General features: G+C 49.7%; 1 protein-coding gene across 1 annotated transcript in view; it reads left to right on the top strand.

Annotated features, from left to right (window-relative positions):
* STAT1 (signal transducer and activator of transcription 1) overlaps positions 1-12,171 on the top strand; it is an 801,166-nt gene that overhangs the window by 25,519 nt on the left and 763,476 nt on the right. The gene's annotated exons all lie outside the window — the stretch shown is intronic.

Raw genomic sequence — 12,171 nt, 5'->3', positions numbered from 1 at the left:
GTACAGTACTCACCTGGGAGTCGTGGCTCCGTGTCTGTCGGTTCGGGGAATGCGGGGGGCGGGGCCAGAGCGAGCGTGCATTGCGTGAGGGGGGCGGGGCGTGGGCGAGTTGCCTGGGCGAGCGGCCAATCCGTGCGGGGGGGTGGGGCCATGGCGAGCCTAGCGGCCAATCAGCTTTGTGTCACTGTAAGGACACAATTTTGGAGCCAGACAGACAGACTAAGGCAATTATATATATATATATATATATATATATATATATATATATATATATATATATATATATATATATATATATATATATTCCCCTACTATAGTGCGGGTCAGAATCTTTACGTTTAATAGTACATTAATATTGTCTGACTAGCTTTGACTAATACTATCTTTATGCAGCCTACATCTTCCTTGCTACTATAATTGGGTAATTTGCAAATGCACTTGCACTTTACTTTTTGATAATTAAATGTGATTTTAGTCCACCCTCTATATTGACTATCATATACTGTTACCATGGATTATGCATGTTCACTGTCCTCTTTTTCCATATTATATTCTTGATTTTGATGCAACCTTTCATTGAAAGTAACTTGATTAAATTTTATATTAATAAAAATATTTGCATGTTACACTCCTTTTCCGCCTGTGATTAGTGCCTTGTGAAATATATTCGGCCCCCTTGAATTTTTCATTCTTTTCCCACATTTCAGGCTTCAAACATAAAGATAAAGATTTTATTGTAAGGCTCTGTGCCCACGTTGCGTATTTGCATGCAGTTGCGCTGCGTATTGAACTGCAGCGTAACTGCATGCGTCCTTCGTCCCCTGCACAATCTATGAAGATTGTGCATTATCCATGCGCACGTTGCGTTTTAGCACACAGCGATTTGTATGCTGCCAAACCGCTGCGTTCTAAAAGCAACATGTCACTTATTCCGTGCACTTTGGATGCAGGTCGCGCACTGTCTATGGTGGGGGCTGCATCCAGAGCGCATGAATTCGGCTTTCCTTTTTCGTCTTTTCATTGGGGACACAGATAGTGGGTATTATGATGTCTCCAGGGAGGCGTGACACTAGATTTGAAAAAGTGTTAGCTCCTCCCCCCACAGCATATACCCCAGCTAGGCAGGAAACTAGCTCAGTTTTTCTCTAGTGTCAGCAGGGAGGCTGACATGTCTGGCCTGAGCCCTACCAGGGTGCCTTAGGCCAGCTTATTTTTTATTTCTTATTTTTTATTTTTTACTTTCTATTTTTGATTATAGGGCAATACCAGGGTGCCTTGCCACCCTCGATCCCCCCCGCTTACGGGCAGAGGAAACCTGGCGTGCACAAGCCGTCAGTCTTCCTTCGCACCCAAGTGGTCGGGTCTGCGTACCCCTCCAGACTCCCTGGAAGCACCTCACACCAAGGTAGCTCCAGAGGGCTAAGCAGAGCCGAGAACCTGGTTCAGCCTTGAGCCGAAGATGCATCCCAGAGATCCCCGCATCCCCGGACCGACGCGTCTTCAAACGGAGCCAGGAGCAGGTAGGGAAACGACTAGTCCTCTGTCCCCTGCATCCAAACCGCCGCCTGAAAAGGCGCCGGTGGGGTGATGCAGGCCGTGATCCCGGGGAGCCTCATTAATTTAGCCCCCGGAGTCGGCCTGCATTCTAGCAACGCCCCCTCTCACTGCTCTGGAAGCCGCTCCCTCAGTTAGCAGCAGCTCTCCTTCTGATTGGCCGTCACGTTTGGTCCCGGGGCTGGGACTAATCAGCCTCCGGGGGCCGCCTCTCCCCTCCATGCTGCCAGGAACGCTGGACGCCATCTTCCACGTGGGGAGCAGACACGGGTGAGATCGCCTCCTTGGCTCTGCACTTCTGCAGCGCTGTATACCGTTCTGCTCAGCGGTATATCGCTGTCTCTCTAGCGGTGTGTGCCTGCTGGCTAGCGGTGTATATCAGCTGTTAGCGGTATATACTGGCTCTGCCTGCAGGTATATGCTGACTGTTTGACAGTATATGCCATTTTGCTTTCGGTATATACCGGCTGTACATATCAGTCACTTTATAATACTGCTAGTGGCTCCTCACTCTTAGTACAGCGGCGTAACCCTTACCTAGGACTGTAGGACTCTTTTGCGGACATGCGTAACCGCAAGGGTGATAAACCTTCCCAGGCATCCTCTACGGACCTGTACTATGCTTGTACCACCTGTGGACGCTCGTTTTCTAATGGCCGAAGCTATCCACTATGCCGGGGCTGCGATGCCCCTACTACCGTGTCATAACAGACCCCGTTGCCGGACCAGGATGCCGTGCAGTCTTTGGACTCTGCTCCGGCCACCGGCCAGGCAGCACCCCGTCTGATGACGTAATTCCTGCATGGGCTCTTCTAATGTCCAAAAGGATAGAGGACCTTGCTGCTCACATATCCCAGCCTTCCACAGGCTCCCACAGCCTTCCCCCGGCTCAGCTCCCTCAGAGGAGCCCGCCTGCTTCATCTGGTCCCTCTTCCCCAGAACGTAAAAAGGCTGTTTCCAAAAGGCGCCATTGCGAACTCTACGCCTCATCCGACTCGGACGATGGTCAGTCTGACCGAGGTTCCGTGACTTTTAGTAGTCACGATTCACAAGACTCTGACCCTGATTCAGATGTCCTTTCTGAGCCTAGTTATACAGAAGACACAGTAATTTCGGCTGTCAATCACTGTGTCGATTTCTGATCAGCCTCCGGACCCGACTTTTCAGTCGGCAATCAAGCGGGCCAAGAAGCCTCCGAAGTTCTTTGCCCAGGATCCGATTTTTCGTCAAATCATATCAAAACGGTGGGATCACCCTGATAGAAGGTTTAATAAAAAACCCTTCACTTCATTCGCTTATCCCTTTCCATCTGAAATGGTTAAGACCTGGACAGTACCGCCTGTTGTGGATCCGCCAGTATCCAGACTGGCTAAACACACGGTCATGTCTGTTTTAGACAACGCGTCTCTCAAGGACTCGTCCGACCGCACAGTTGATGCTGCGGTCAAATCTATTTTCCAGGCTTCGGGCTCCTCTCTTCTCCCCCTGTTTGCCTTGACATGGGTCGCGAGAGCTATGGGTGTGTGGAGTAAGAACCTGCCCAGGATGATTCGCTCTTGTAATATTCCTCCGGAGGCTTTTGAGATCCTTGATTTGTTCTCTCTAGCCTCTAATTATTTTCTTCACGGCTCCCTAGATGCAGCTAGTTTGTCAGCCCTAACCGCAGCCAATGCTGTCTTTGCCCACAGAGTCCTTTGGTTAAAGATATGGAACGCGGACAGTGCCTCCAAGAAATCCCTGTCCACACTCCCCTTCCATGGCCTTCATCTGTTTGGAGAATCCTTGGACAAACTCATATCTGAGACGACGGGTGGTAAAAGTACCATTCTACCACAAAAGCGGCCTGTATCCAGGAATTTTAAAAAATCTTCTTGGCGCAGGCAGTCCTTTCGGCCCGCTCCTCAAAAACCATCAGCCCAAGGAGAGTCTCAACGCTCAGATCGAGGATACAGTCCCTCAAGGGGCTCTTCCTGGCGTTCCCACTCCAAGCAATCTAAACCCAAAGGACCTCGCCCTGTACAGGCAACCTCAGCATGACGCCAGGTATCCCTCAGATCCGACTCCTGTTGGAGGGCGGCTTCTGCTTTTACGGGATATCTGGCTAGACCACACTCACGATGCTTGGGTTCGAGAAATCGTCACCTCAGGTTACAAGATCGATTTCCATTCCCTGCCGGCCAACAGGTTTGTGCGTTCTCGTCTTCCAAAGTCCAAAACGCAAAGCCAGGCCTTATTTCAGACCATAGCCTCTTTCCAGAAAGCAAATGTTATCATTCCAGTGCCCCTGGAACAGTGCGTCAAGGGTTTCTATTCAAACCTTTTTGTCGCCCCCAAAAAAGATGGCTCTATCCGTCCTATCTTGGACCTCCAAAAGACTGAACAGATCCGTACGGATTCGGACTTTCCGAATGGAATCATTGAGAGCGGTGCTAGCTGCCATGGAACCGGGAGAATTCCTAGCTTCCATAGACGTTCAAGATGCTTATTTACACATTCCCATATGTGTATCTCATCAACAGTTCCTTCGTTTTGCCGTAGGACACCGTCATTTCCAATTCAGGGCCCTCCCCTTTGGACTGGCCACTGCGCCTCGGGTGTTCACAAAGGTCATGGCGGCCGTCATGTCCGTTTTACACCCCAGAGGCATCCTGGTCATTCCCTATTTGGACGACCTACTTGTCAAAGGGAGCTCTCTTCAAGTCTGCTCAGAAAGCGTGCAGATTTGCCTAGACACGCTGTCAAGGCTAGGGTGGCTTATCAACTTCAACAAGTCATCCCTCATTCCTGATCAGCGCATCACCTTTTTAAGTATGCTGATAGACACGGCTCAGTCCCGGGTTTTTCTTCCAGAAAACAAGAGGTCTTCCCTGATCCGGGCCGCCCAATCCCTCTGCTCCAGCCGTTACACATCTTTTCGGAAAGGGATGAGAGAGTTAGGCAAGATTGTGGCAGTCATGGAAGCTTTGTCTTTTGCCCAATTCCATCTGCGCCCTCTACAACTGGATCTTCTATCCTCCTGGGACAAGAATCCAGCTTCTCTAGACCGGTCAGTCCGCCTATCTCGGACTGCGCGCAGCTCCTTCGTCTGGTGTACTCAAGTCTCATCCGTATCACAAGGGAAGTCCTTCCGCCCTGTCCACTGGCAAGTAGTCACGAAGGATGCCAGCCTGATAGGCTGGGGGGCGGTGTTTCTCCACCACACTGTTCACGGACGCTGGTCTCCTTCCGAGCGCTCCCTGCACATCAACGTTCTCGAGATCAGAGCCATATTTTTGGCCCTTCAGAACTTTCAGCCCTTACTATTGGGCCTCCCTGTTTGGATACAGTCAGACAATGCCACGGCTGTGGCTTACATCAACTGTCAGGGAGGAACTCGCAGCAGGGCAGCGATGAAAGAAGTATCCAGGATTCTTCTTTGGGCAAAGATGCACATTCCCATTATTTCAGCTGTCCATATTCCGGGGGTAGACAACTGGGCCGCAGACTTTCTCATCAGACAAAGTCTAGCGGCAGGGGAATGGTCCCTCCACGACGAAGTGTTCCATCAGATCACTCTTCATTGGGGACTCCCAGATGTGGATCTCATGGCTTCTCGGATGAACGCCAAAATACATCCCTTCATATCCCGGTCGAGAGACCCGCTAGCGCTCGGCTCCGACGCTCTAGTCTTTCCGTGGTCGCAGTTTCGCCTACCCTACATCTTCACTCCGCTTTCTCTCATTCCGAGAGTAATCAAGAAAATCAAAGCGGAGGGAATCCTCGTAGCACCGGATTGGCCCAGGAGAGCCTGGTACCCAGAGCTTCTCCAACTTCTCAGCGACACTCCCTGTTGTCTACCCGACCGCCCGGATCTTCTGTCGCAAGGTCCAATATTCCACCAGAATACAGCACAGCTGCATTTGACGGTGTGGCACTTGAATCCTTGATTCTAGCCAAAGCAGGTCTTTCTTCTAAGGTAGTTCATACCATGCTTAATGCTCGGAAGCCCTCCTCCGCCAGTATCTATCACAGGACCTGGAAGACCTATCTTTCCTGGTGTGACCGTCCTAATCTGTCGCCCCTTGCCTTTTCCATTCCTAATGTTCTTGCCTTTCTGCAAGATGGTCTGGACTCGGGACTGGCTCTCAGTACCCTTAAGGGACAAGTTTCTGCCTTGTCAATATTTTTCCAGAAGCAGCTGGCTTCTCGTCCTTCGGTCCGTACCTTTCTTCAAGGGGTAGCGCATTTGGTCCCTCCTTATCGCCACCCCATAGATCCCTGGGATCTGAATCTGGTTCTGGATCTTCAGCTTCCTCCCTTCGAACCTCTGAGAGAAATCTCTCTTCAACGACTGTCTTGGAAGGTTGCCTTTTTAGTCGCTATCACCTCTATCAGGCGAGTGTCCAAACTGGCGTCCCTTTCCTGTCGCTCACCTTACCTGATATTCCATCATGATATGGTGGTCCTTCGGCCGTCCCCCGCCTTTCTTCTGAAGGTAGTATCTTCTTTCCACTTAAACGAGGACATTGTGTTGCCGTCATTCTGCCCGGCCCCGGTCCACTCCTTGAAAAAGCCCTTCACACTCTGGATCTAGTCAGGGCTCTGCGGATCTACATCTCCAGAACAGCACCGTTGCGCAAGTCCGATGCTCTCTTCATCCTCTCAGAAGGACACAAAACGGGCAACCAGGCTTCTAAATCCACGATTTCTCGATGGATCAGGACTGCCATCTGCTAGGCATACAAAGCACGAGGTTTTGTTCCTCCTCAATCTGTGCTGCCCCACTCTACGCGAGCAGTGGGTGCTTCCTGGGCTATCCGCCATCAGGCTTCGGTGGCCCAATTTTGCAAGGCCGCTACCTGGTCCAGTGTGCACACGTTTACAAAATTCTACAGGGTGCATACGCATGCCTTCGCGGATGCTGCTCTTGGAAGACAAGTCCTTCAGGCGGCAGTGGCCCATTTATAAGTGGCCACTGTTCGTTTTTTTGACAGTGTTTTGATGTGTTCACTGCAGTTGCAGTCGTTAGTCAGCTCTTAGTCTGATGTTATACACTGTTAATTGTTCAGTTCCCACCCAGGGACTGCTTTGGGACATCCCACTGTCTGTGTCCCCAAATGAAAAGGCGAGAAAGGAAATGACATTTTTGTGTACTCACCGTAAAATGTCTTCCTTGGAGCCTTTCATTGGGGGACACAGCTCCCACCCTTGTGGTTTTGGTTGTCCTTCTCCCACTGCTTTTACATCAAACTGAGCTAGTTTCCTGCCTAGCTAGGGTATATGCTGTGGGGGGGGAGCTAACACTTTTTCAAATCTAGTGTCACGCCTCCCTGGAGACATCATAATACCCACTGTCTATGTCCCCCAATGAAAGGCTCAAAGGAAGACATTTTAGGCCCTGTGTGCACTGGAAAATGGAATTTTCTCAAGAAAATTCCACAGGTATTCAAAGATTACCGCACCCGCGGTAAAAAACCGCAGCAAACCGCACCCGAAAACAGCATGCGGTTTGCTGCGGTTTTACCGCGGTATTGTTCGCGGTATTGCCGCGTGTGGGTTGGTACATGTGCTTTATTGCATTCAATGCAATAAAGCACATTGAAAAAAAAAAAAAGTAATTTCATTCTGAGATAGAGAAATAGACAGAAGAATAGATATAGACAGACAGAGGGATAGAGAGAAGGATAGATAGAGGGATAGATCGAGTCCCTGTGAGCACACACTGCATTTCTCACGGTCGGCAGTGAGTTCACATTACCGGCCGTGGGAAATGCCCTGTGGTTACCTCTGCTGTCTCGCTGCGAGGCTGCATTCAGCAGTGTCTGTCAGTCGCAGCTGGATGCAAGCATCGCAGGACGCCGGAGCTGTGGATTACGCCGGAGCTTTGTTTCGGGAGGGGTTAATAAAAGGGTGAACGAGGCTTATTTGTGTTTTATTTAAAATAAAGGATTTTTCGGTGTATGTGTTTTTTCACTTTACTTACGGGTTGATCATGTCAGCTGTCTCATAGACGCTGCCATGATCAAGCCTGGAGTTAATGGCGGTGATCGCCGCCATTAACTCCTTACATTACCTTGATTGCAACTGCATCACGGCAACAAGAAGAGCCGGGGACACTCCGGTACTGTCGCATAATGCATGCGACAGTCCCGGGGCAGCTGCGGCTGATTTTCTTGGCTGTGGGAGGGAGGCGGGGGACATTAACCCTGCCCCTCTCCCTCCCCAGCCTGAGAATACTGGACCGCCGCTGTGTGCTTACCTCGGCTGGACGGTAAAAATACGGCGGAGCCCAGGTGTTTTGTTTTCTATATTTACGTTTGCTTTCTATGTGTGTTCTATATGTCTGTGTCTGTGTTCTATGTCTGTGTCTGTGATCTGTGTGTGTGCTCTCTGCTCCGCTTCCTCTTCCTGTCATAATGACATCACTTCCCTGCAAAACCGCAGGCAAGCGATGTACATTACCGCAGGTAAACTGCGAAATACCGCAGGGAATAACGCAGGAAAACACAGTGAACCGCACAGAATTTGCTGCCTGCGTTATTCCCTGCAGGATTTCACGATTACATTGGAGTCAATGGAGTGAAATCCCGCAGCGACGTGCGAAAAAGAATTGACATGCAATTGTTTTTGCTGCGGGAATCCCGCAGCAAAACATGCAGCTGTCAAAATCCGCCTAGTGCGCACAGGATTTTTTTTTCCCATAGGTTTTGCTGGTGATTCACTGCAGAGATGTTATGAACATTTTGTGCAGCGAAACATGCAGCAAATCCGCAGAAAATCCGCGGCAAAATCTGGTAAGTGCGCACAGGGCCTCACGGTGAGTACACAAAAATGTCATTTTTCACGGCATTCATTACGCAGTGTTTCTGCAGCGATTTGAAGCGCACGTGTGCTGTTCAAATCGCTGCAGAAATTTCTGCAGGGACAGAACGGAACGTGGGCACATAGCCTTATGGTGAAGACTCAACAACAAGTGGGACACAATTGTGAAGTTGAGCGAAATGTATTGCTTATTTTAAACTTTTTTTTTAAAAAATAAAGTGTGACGTGCAATATTATTCGTTCCCTTTAAGTTAAAGGGAACCTGCCACCAGTTTTTTGACTATAAGGGCTCATGCGCACGTTGCCGAATTTCATGCATTTACGCTGCGTAGTGCACCGCAGCGTAAATGCATGCGACTTGCGTCCCCTGCACAATCTATTTAGATTGTGCATGAGACGTGCGCACGTTGCGTTTCAGCGCAGCGATTTGGATGCCAAAATTTTGTTCCAAGTCGCTGCGTTCTAAGAAGTAACTTGTCACTTCTTTTGTGCGCTTTGGGTGCAGCTCCTGCTCTGTCTATTGGGAGAAGCTGCATCCAGAGCGCATGGAATCGGCTTTTTTTCTGCAGAAACACTGCATTCATTATGCAGTTTTTCTGCAGCGATTTGACGCGCACATGAGCTGTCAAATCCCTGCAGAAATTTCTGCAGGGACACGACGCAACGTGCACATACAGGCTTAAACCAAAAGTGTCACCTTCTGCAGCTCCTGGGCTGCATTCTATGAAGGTTCACCTTTTTGCTGTCCCCACTTGCAGACCTCAAAAAGAACTTTATAAAATCTCACTGTTGTCTATGCTAATAAGAAATGATATCCAGGTGGCACTCAAAATTGCAGGTGCTTGGTCAAGAGATGGCACACCCAAATAATATATGAACATAAGACTGGCACTCCAAAACTTGCAGTTATCTTTAGGGTTTAATCCATAGAAGCACAGTACAAACAAAAGCCAAGTATCACGCAGGCGCAGATACATCAGCGGCGCGCGCGAGGGAAACTCTTTTCTGCTCGACCCATGATAGGGGCAGAGCGAACTGCGCCTGTGCGAGACTTGGCCAGCAACGTGGATGATGACAGCGGCTTGTCAATCATGACAGGAGGACGGCGAGCAAGGCCAAAAGGAGGGACAGGAGCCGAAATAGAGCCCGCCCATCTGGCCAACACAGCTCATTAGCATACAAAACGGTGAGCTTTTATAAAGTTCTTTTTGCGATCTGCAAGTGGGGACAGCAACAAGGTGCACCTTCATAGAATGCAGCCCAGGAGCTGCAGAAGGTGACACTTTTGGTTTAATAATCAAAAGACTGGTGACAGGTTCCCTTTCATACTTTGTAGCGCCACCTTTTGCTGCGATTACAGCTGCAAGTCGCTTGGGGTATGTCTCTATCAGTTTTGCACATTGAGAAACTGAGATTTTTGTCCATTCTTCCTTTGCAAACAGCTCGAGCTGGGTGAGGTTGGAGGGAGAGCGTTTGTAAACATCAGTTTTTAGCTCTTTCCACAGATTCTCAATTAGCTTCAGGTCTGGACTTTGACTTGGCCATTCTAACACCTGGATACGTTTATTTGTGAACCATTCCATTGTAGATTTTGCTTTATTTTTGGGATCATTGTCTTGTTGGAAGACAAATCTCCGTCCCAGTCTCAGATCTTTTTCAGACTCCAACAGGTTTTCTTCAAGAATGATCCTGTATTTGGCTCCATCCATCTTCCCATCAATTTTAACTATCTTCCCTGTCCCTGCTGAAGAAAAGCAGGCCCAAACCATGATGCTGCCACCAGCATGTTTGACAGTGGGGATGGTGTGTTCCGGGTGATGATCTTTGTTGCTTTTACGCCAATCATATTGTTTGGCATTGTGCCCAAATAGTTCAATTTTGGTTTCATCAGACCAGAGCACCTTCTTCCACATGTTTGGTGTGTCTCCCAGGTGACTTGTGGCAAACTTTAACGACACTTTTTATGGATATCTTTGAGAAATGTCTTTCTCCTTGCCACTCTTCCATAAAGGCCAGATTTGTGCAGTGTACGACTGATTGTTGTCCTATGGACAGACTCTCCCACCTCAGCTCTGCAGTTCATCAAGAGTGATCATGGACCTCTTGGTTGCATCTCTCATCAGTCTTCTCCTTGTTTAAGATAAAAGTTTGGATGAACGGCCGGGTCTTGGTAGATTTGCAGTAATATGATACTTCATCCATTTCAATATGATCGCTTGCACAGTGCTCCTTGGGATGTTTAAAGTTTTGGAAATGTTTTTGTAACCAAATCCAGCTTTAAACTTCTCCACAACAGTATCACGGACCTGCCTGTTGTGGTCCTTTGTCTTCATGATGCTATCTGCGCTTCAAACAGAACACTGAGACTATCACAGAGCAGATGCATTGATACGGAGACTTGATTACACACTGGTGGATTACATTTATCATCATCAGTCATTTAGGACAACATTGGATCATTCAGAGATCCTCAATGAACTTCTGGAGTGAGTTTTCTGCACTGAAAGTAAAGGGAACGAATAATATAGCACGCCCACTATTCAGTTATTTATTTTTTAAAAAGGTTTAAAATCTAATATATAAAGCTGAGTGTATGTGTGTGTGTATGTATGTATGTATGTCCGCAGGGAAAGAAACAGAGAAAGAGACAGACAGTCAAAGAGACAGAGCAAGACCGACACAGACAGACAGAGACGGGGAAAGAGACAGAGACGGGGAAAAAGACAGAGACGGGGAAAGAGACAGAGACGGGGAGAGAGAGACAGAGACGGGGAGAGAGAGACAGAGACGGGGAGAGAGAGACAGAGACGGGGAGAGAGAGACAGAGACGGGGAGAGAGAGACAGAGACGGGGAGAGAGAGACAGAGACGGGGAGAGAGAGACAGAGACGGGGAGAGAGAGACAGAGACGGGGAGAGAGAGACAGAGACGGGGAGAGAGAGACAGAGACGGGGAGAGAGAGACAGAGACGGGGAGAGAGAGACAGAGACGGGGAGAGAGAGACAGAGACGGGGAGAGAGAGACAGAGACGGGGAGAGAGAGACAGAGACGGGGAGAGAGAGACAGAGACGGGGAGAGAGAGACAGAGACGGGGAGAGAGAGACAGAGACGGGGAGAGAGAGACAGAGACGGGGAGAGAGAGACAGAGACGGGGAGAGAGAGACAGAGACGGGGAGAGAGAGACAGAGACGGGGAGAGAGAGACAGAGACGGGGAGAGAGAGACAGAGACGGGGAGAGAGAGACAGAGACGGGGAGAGAGAGACAGAGACGGGGAGAGAGAGACAGAGACGGGGAGAGAGAGACAGAGACGGGGAGAGAGAGACAGAGACGGGGAGAGAGAGACAGAGACGGGGAGAGAGAGACAGAGACGGGGAGAGAGAGACAGAGACGGGGAGAGAGAGACAGAGACGGGGAGAGAGAGACAGAGACGGGGAGAGAGAGACAGAGACGGGGAGAGAGAGACAGAGACGGGGAGAGAGAGACAGAGACGGGGAGAGAGAGACAGAGACGGGGAGAGAGAGACAGAGACGGGGAGAGAGAGACAGAGACGGGGAGAGAGAGACAGAGACGGGGAGAGAGAGACAGAGACGGGGAGAGAGAGACAGAGACGGGGAGAGAGAGACAGAGACGGGGAGAGAGAGACAGAGACGGGGAGAGAGAGACAGAGACGGGGAGAGAGAGACAGAGACGGGGAGAGAGAGACAGAGACGGGGAGAGAGAGACAGAGACGGGGAGAGAGAGACAGAGACGGGGAGAGAGAGACAGAGACGGGGAGAGAGAGACAGAGACGGGGAGAGAGAGACAGAGACGGGGAGA

Source organism: Anomaloglossus baeobatrachus, chromosome 7, assembly GCF_048569485.1.
Source record: "Anomaloglossus baeobatrachus isolate aAnoBae1 chromosome 7, aAnoBae1.hap1, whole genome shotgun sequence".
NCBI lineage: Eukaryota > Metazoa > Chordata > Amphibia > Anura > Aromobatidae > Anomaloglossus > Anomaloglossus baeobatrachus.
The sequence above is the reverse complement of the archived record's forward strand: the minus strand, read 5'-3'. Positions and strand labels throughout refer to the sequence as shown.